Source organism: Tupaia chinensis, unplaced genomic scaffold (assembly GCF_000334495.1).
Source record: "Tupaia chinensis unplaced genomic scaffold, TupChi_1.0 Scaffold148723_1, whole genome shotgun sequence".
NCBI lineage: Eukaryota > Metazoa > Chordata > Mammalia > Scandentia > Tupaiidae > Tupaia > Tupaia belangeri.
The window spans coordinates 115,042-122,702 of NW_006208570.1; the positions used below are offsets into that span (position 1 = coordinate 115,042).

General features: G+C 37.7%; 1 pseudogene; it reads right to left on the reverse strand.

Annotated features, from left to right (window-relative positions):
- Positions 1 to 1,401: 1,401 nt before the first annotated feature.
- LOC106734117 (60S ribosomal protein L7-like) lies at positions 1,402 to 2,212 on the reverse strand (annotated as a pseudogene).
- Between the last annotated feature and the right edge of the window lie 5,449 nt (positions 2,213 to 7,661).

Sequence of the window (7,661 nt, forward strand, 5' to 3'; positions counted from 1 at the left end):
GCTGGTCCCTATTTATAGATTTTTCAGAAATCTCCAAATTGTTCTCCACAGTGGCTGGACTATTTTGCATTCCCACCAGCATTGTAAGAGAGTTCCCCTTTCATCACAACTTATCGTTTTTGTTTTTTTTTTAATCTTAATCATTCTGACTGGGGTTAGGTGGTGTCTCATTGTTGTTTTGATCTGCATTTCCCTTACAATAAGGGATGTTGAGCATTTTTTCATATACCTTTTGGTTATTTGTATGTCATCCTTAGAGAGTGATGTTTGTTGTTGTTGTTGTTGTTTTTATTTGTTTGCTTGCTTTTTTCCAACTCATTCTCCCATCTTTTAATAGGGTTGATCATCTTTTTTCTGAACAGCTGCTTGAGTTCCTTGTATATTCTGGTTATCAGTCCCTTATCTGAAGCACAGTTTACAAAAATATTTTCCCATTCTGAGGGCTGTTGATTCACACTAATTACTGTGTCTTTTACCATGCAAAATCTTCTTAGTCTAACATAATCCCACTTGTCTATTTTGGGATTATTGACTGCTTTGGGGATCTTATTTAAGAAGTCTTTGCCTATCCCAGTGTCTCCTAGAGTTTCCCCAGTGTTTTCCAGGAGTAGTTTTATAGTTTGAGGTCTTAGATTTAGATCTTTGATCCACCTTGAGTTGATTTTTGTTAATGGTGAGAGGTAGGGGTTCAAATTCATCTTTCTGCAGGTGGATATCCAATTTTTCCAGCACCATTTGCTGAAGAGGTTTTCCTTTTCTCACTGGATTGACTGGTATCCCTTGTCAAAAATCGGTTGACTATATGCTTGGGAACTTATTTCTGGGAACTCTATTCTGTTCCATTGGTCCACCTGTCTGTTTCTGTGCCAGTTCCATGCTGTTTTAATTACCACAGCTTTGCAGTATATTTTTGGGTTTGGGAGTGAGATGCCAACCACTCCACTCTTCTTGTGCAGGATTGCTTTGGCAATACAAGGTCCTTTATGATTCCAGACAAATTGTATGATTGTCTTTTCTAGATCTGTGCAGAATGTGTATGGTACTTTGATTGGCATTGCATTAAATATGTATATTAATTTAGGTAGAATTGCCATTTTGGTTATATTAATTCTAATTCTTCCAATCCAGGAAAATGAGATGTCCTTCTAATTTTTTTTGTCATTTTGAATTTATTTTTTAGCTTCTCATAATGTCCCTTCTCGAGGTCTTTGGCTTCTTTGGTTAGATTTATCCCTAGATATACTTTTTGTGGCTATGGTAAATGGAATTACTTTTTTCAGTTCTCTCTCTGTCTGCCTGCTGTTCATATATAGAAATGCTATGGATTTCTTTTTTTTTCAGTCTGAAAACAGCCACTGTTTATTTACTGACCAGATTACAAAAACAATCATGGTGGATACCTTAGTTCATCCTTCTAATAAGTCTATTGATCTGGTCTTCCCTGTTGCCAGCATCTCCACCTTCTACAAAATGGGTGGTCTTTTTCTTCATTCCACCCCATGGAGAAGAATAATTTGAAGGGCCAAAGGAAGTTATTTGCTTCTTTGAAGCGTTTTCCAACAGTATAGATTTCATGAATCAGATCTTCCATGCAGATGATGTCGAATTTACCAAGATATTGCACAATCAAAGAGTTATCTGTCAAAGCAATTCGCTTCTTATTGATTGTGCCATAACCACGTTTGTAGATCAGTTCATTTACTGACTTCAGGTTTGGGTACCCCCATGCAATATATGGTTCCACAATTCTCAGCATGTTAATTGAGGCCTTGTTGAGTTTAACAAAGGTGCCATTGAAGATCTGGTGAAGACGAAGAAGCTGCAACACCTTTCGAACCTTTGGGCTCACTCCATTGCTACCTCTGATCCTGATGACAAATGCCAACTTGGGTTCTGCAGGTACATAGAAGTTGCCAGCTTTTCTTGCCATCCTGGCCATGCAAATCTCAGTTCTGTACATCTGTCTATATTCCTTATGATAGTGTTTAGCTTTTTCATAGATAAGCTTCCTCCTTGCCTTTTGAAGCATCTTTTGAGCAAACTTCTTTCTCAGGTGTTTGATCTTCAACTCTGCAAAATTCCTTCACTTTTTCTTAAGGGTTTCTGGCACAGCAGGAACCTTTTTCTTGGTGGCTTCCGCGACAGCAGGAGCCTTTTTCTTGGTTTCTGCCGCAGCAGGAACCTTCTTTTTCTTCTCTTGAACGCCCTCCATCGTTCCAGCTGGAAAAGAGCAGAAATGCTATGGATTTCTGTATGTTGATTTTGTATTCTGCAACTTTACTGGATTCATGTATTACTTCCAGGAATTTTTTCAAGGATACCATTGGGTCTTCCATGTATACAATCATGTCAACTGCAAATAGGGAGAGTTTCACCTCTTCTTTTCCTATTTGAATGCCTTTTGTTTTATTCTCTTTTCTGATTGCGTCGACGAGGACTTCCAATACTATATTGAAAAGGAATGGAGAAAGTGGGCAATCTTGTCTTGAACCGGTTTTTAGTATAAAAGCTTTCAGCTTTCATCCATTCAGGATGATGTTCGCTATGGGTTCTTCATAGATAGCTTTTACTGTGTTGAGAAATGACCTTGCTATGCCGATATTGCTGAGAGTCTTGATCGTGAAGGGATGTTGTATCTTATCAAATGCTATTTCTGCATCAATTGATATGATCATATGGCTTTTAATCTTTCTTTCCATTAATATGGTGTATTGCATTTATGGTATTGTGTATGTTGAACCAACCTTGTATTCCTGGAATAAAGCCTACCTGATTGTGATGTATAATCTTTTTTATAAGTTGTTGGATACAATTTGCTATTATCTTATTGAGAATCTTTGCATCTATATTCATCAGAGATATTGGTCTATAGTTTTCCTTCCTTGTCCTGTCCTTATCTGTTTTAAGGATAAGGGTGATCGAGGCTTCATAGAATGAATTAGGGAGAGATTCACTCTTTAGGATCTTTAGAAATAACTTGAGCAGAATGGGGGCTAACTCTTCTTTCAAAGTTTTGTAGAATTCAGAGATGAAGCCTTCAAGACCAGGGCTTTTCTTTGTTGGGAGGTTATTTATTACTGATTCAATCTCCTGGCTTGTTATGGGCCTGTTCAGACTTTCTATATCCTCCTGGCTCAATATTGGTAGATTATTTGTGTCCAGGAATTTGTCCATCTCATCCAGATTTTCTTGTTTCTTGGAATATAGTTTTTCATAGTATCCTCTAATGATGTTTTGTATTTCTACTATGTCTGTTGTTATATTGCCTGCTTTATTGTAAATCTGATTCACTTGGTTCCTATCTCTTTTCTTCTTAATAAGTCTTTTTAGTGGTGTATCAATTTTGTTTATCTTTTCATTTTTTATCTTTATTTTTTTTAAGAGAGGTTTTTGCTATAGGGCACGTGCGCTTGCCAGATAGACAGAGAGAGACAGAGATACAGAAAGTGAGAAATCACCCCCCAGGGGGGATGGCCATGCCGCAATCTCTTCTCCTCCATTCTCCTCTCGGGATCTTGGGCTTCCACCCCCACCTGCCCTGAGTGAGTTTTAAGCCACCAGGTCCGGAACGCAAACCGTGGTCGACTACATGGGAGTCCAGTGACATAGCCATTACGCTAACTGATGGTCCCTTGTTTATTTTTTCAAAGAACCTGTTTTTACTTTCATTTATTTTCTATAGAGTTTGTGTATTTTCTATTTCATTTATTTCTGCTCATACCTTTATTATTTCCTTTCTTCTGGAGTTCTTTTATTTATTTATTTATTTTTTACTGTTGCTTTTCCAATTCCCTGAGGCACGATGTTAGGTGATTCATTCGCCTTCTTTCCATCTTCTTATGTGCATTAATTGCTATGAACTTCCCTCTTATGACTGCTTTTGCAATGTCCTAAAGATTATTGAAACTCATGTCCTCATTGGCAGTAGCTTCCATGAATCTTTTGACTTCAGCCTTTATTTCTTCAGTAGTTGTGAAGTCATTCAGGAGTAGGTTATTTAGTTTCCATGTATTTGAGTATTTTTGAGGATTTCTCTTGAAATTAAAATCAAATTTAATTCCATCATGGTTGGAGAAGATGCTGGATATAGTTTCTATTCCTTTGAGTCTGTAGAAGTTTGCCTTATGCCTTATCACATGGTTAAACTTCAAAAGGTTCCATGTGGGGGTAAAAAAAAGTGTATTTCGTGGTTTTTAGGTGAAAAGTTCTATAAATGTCTGTAAAGTCCATTAGATTTATGGTATCATTTATATCCTTTATCTATTTACCTATTTTTGTCCAGATGATCTGTCCAGAGGGGATAGTTGGGTGTTGAGGTCTCCAACAGTTAGTGTGTTACAGTCTATCTCCCTTTTTACATCTAACAGTCTTTCCTTTACCTATTTGGGTGCTCCTGTGTTAGGTGCATAGATACTTATAAGCTTTATATCTTCTCGATTGATTGACCCTTTTACTACAATATAGTGTCCTTCTTTGTCTCCTTGAACAGTTTTTGTTTTAAAGCCTATCTTGTCAGAAATTAGTATTGTGACTCTTTGTTGATTCCTATTTGCATGGAAAACCTTTTTCCAATCCTTCACTTTTAGTCTATGTATGTCTTTATCCATGAGGTGAGTTTCCTGTAGGCAACAGAGAGTTTCTGTTTTGTTTTTCGTTTTTCTTGTTTGTTTGTTTGTTTTTAATCCATTCAGCCAGTCTCTGTCTCTTGACTGGAGAATTTAATCCATTAATATTTAATGTTATTAGCAATATTTCTGGACTTGTCCCAACATTTAAGTTGGCTATAGTCTTGGTTGCCTTTTATTCCTTTATTTCTGGCTGTTCATTCTTTAGGTTTCCTGTTCATTCTTTAGTTTTCCTGGAACAGTACTCTCTTTAGGGTTTCTTGAAGAACTGGTCTGGTGTTGGCAAATTCTTTCAGGTTTTGTTTGTCTGAGAAGATTTTAATCTTTTTTTTTTTCCCATATGAAGGATAATCTTGCAGGATATTATGATCTTGGTTGAAATTCTTTCTCTCTTAACATTTTCAACATGTCTTCCCATTCTTCCCTTGCTTACATTGTTTCTCTTGAGAGGTCCAGTGTTAGCCTGATGGGATGACCTTTGTAAATCACTTGTGTTTCTCTCTTGCCAGTTTTAGTATCTTGTCTTCCTTTATGGTCTTTGCCAGTCTGGCTAAAATGTGTCTTGGAGAAGATCTTCTTGGGTTGATTCTATTTAGGGTTTTTTGTATTTATTGTGTCTGGATGTGTGAGTGCCTCTCTAGACTTGGGAAATTTTCTTCCAGGATTTCATGGAATAGATTTTCCGTACCCTTATTAGTTTCTTCACCTTCTGGGATACCAACTATTCAGATGGTTGGACGTTTAATGGAATCTAGTATTCCTCATATATTATCCTCGGAATTTTTTTGTTTTGTTTTGTTATTTTCTCTACCTTTTTGGTGTTTTTTTTTTTTTTCCTAGGTCAGAGGTTTTATCTCCTACATCAGAGATTTGATCTTCAGCATGGTCTAATCGACTTTTAACACTTTTTAGAGAGTTTTTGATTTCCTGTATTACAGACTTCATCTCTAATAGCTCCATCTGATTCTTTCTTAGAGTGTCCATTTCTTCTTTCATATCATGGAAGGACTTCCTAATCTCATGTGGTTCGTTGTCTCTTTTCTGTTTGTCACCATGAATGTTCTAAATTCTTTCTCTGACATTCTGGTAACTTGGTTTTTATGAGAGAAGGAAGAGAGTTACTATGTTCTTTTGATGGAGACATAGTTTCTGGTTTATTCAGACCTAAGGCTCTTCTACTTCTAGCCATTAGGACCTGTATTTCCTTTTGAATACCTTTTAGGAGAATGTTTCTTCTACTAGGAGCAAGTGTGTTTCTCTTTTGCTGTGGATTGATGTGTGCCAAAGTCTCTCTTCTGTTGTCTTTAGCAATGTGGTCATAAGAGTAGTATTCTATTCAGGTGTATGAAGAGCAGAATCTCCTTTTTTCGCAGGTAGTTCAGTAAAAGGGAGGATCCCAGGGAGCCTTACAATACTAGGGTGTTTCAGAACTGTGATTCTAGACCTATCTAGTCCCTCTGGGAGGGTGGAGGATGAGGAGGAGAGGACAATATAAGAGGGAAAAAATAGTATGAAGGAGAATAAAGAAAAAGTCACGGGGCTACAGAAGGAACTGGGGCTCAGATAGAGAGCTGAGGTCAGTGTATGGGGCAAGGAGGTGTAGGAAATTAATGAAAGAAAGAAGAAGAGGAAAAAAAAACCTGCTTACCCTCTGGAGAGGGGAGTGCTCTGGGGTTGGGAGGACTAGCTAGAGCTGGGGCTGGGGTCAGTGGTGGCTACAGATGGAACTGGGGCTCTGCTGGAGAGTTGAGGCCAGTCTTACTGAGAGGAGAGTGCTCTTGGGTTGGGAGGGCTAGCTGGAGCTGGGACTTCAGTGGTGGCCCTTCCTCAAAGTCCCTTGCTGGCCATAGGGCTGCAGATGAAACTGGCTCTCTAGTCTTTTATACCTTCCAATTTTTCAGTTTCTGTTATAGAGTGCAGACATTTTGTATATAGTAAGTGAGGACATACAATGTCCCTCCATAGTCTGGCTTGCTTCACTCAGCAGTAAATCTTTCATATTCATCCACTATCAAATTCCAGGGATTTATTTATTTATTTATTTATTTATTTCATGGCTGAGTAGTATTATGTACTGTATATGCGCCACACTTTTTCAATCCATTCATCTGTTCTTGGATGTTTGGGTTGATTCCATGTCTTAGCAATTGTGAATAATGCCACAATAAACATGGATATGCAGGTATTTTTCTGACTGAATGTATTCCTATCTTTTGGGTAGATACCCAGGTGTAGAATTATGTATCATATGGTAGTTCCATTTGTAGGATTTTGAGAAATCTTCATATTGTTCTCCACAGTGGCTACATTAATTTACATTTCCACCAACCGTGTAGGAGAGTTTCCTTTTCACAGAAGACTTGCCAGCACTTATAATTCTTTATTTTTTAATCTTAGCCATTTTGACTGGGATTAGATGGTATCTCATTGTGGTTTTCATTTGCATATTCCTTATGATAGTAATATAGAGAATTTTTTCATATTTTTAAACATTTATTTATTTATTCATTTATCTATTTATTTGTTGTGATTTTCAAGCTGCTGGATCCAGGACTCAAACCACAGTCTGACCATATGAGAATCCAGTGACTCAACTTCCACGTCACCTGCTGACCCTCATATACTTTTAAAGGCCACTTTAAATCATAACAGTTGCAATGTTCTCTGTAAAAGAAGAGAAATCTTAGATCCAGTTGAACTCAAACCAAAACTGATTTCTACTCCTGGGCACTGCTAGGTTTTAGGTTAGCCTGACTGGTTCCTGTACAAGCCACTGTTAAAGGGTCAACATCTCAAGATAGCATCCCAGACCAACCTTGGCAGGCCTTCCTATCTCCAAGTCTCTTGGTTTCTCTACCAAAGTAATGGTTTTGTTAAGGAAGAGATGGAGTTGAAAGAGACCACCTCCACACTCCCCATGGGAGACTGGCATTCTGATGACAAAACCATAAAATGTTGTTTTTCTTGTACTGCCAGCCTGGAATTATAATGTGTTAAGCCACCCCTGTTTTAGGCCAATAGGGCTAATGTAGGGAA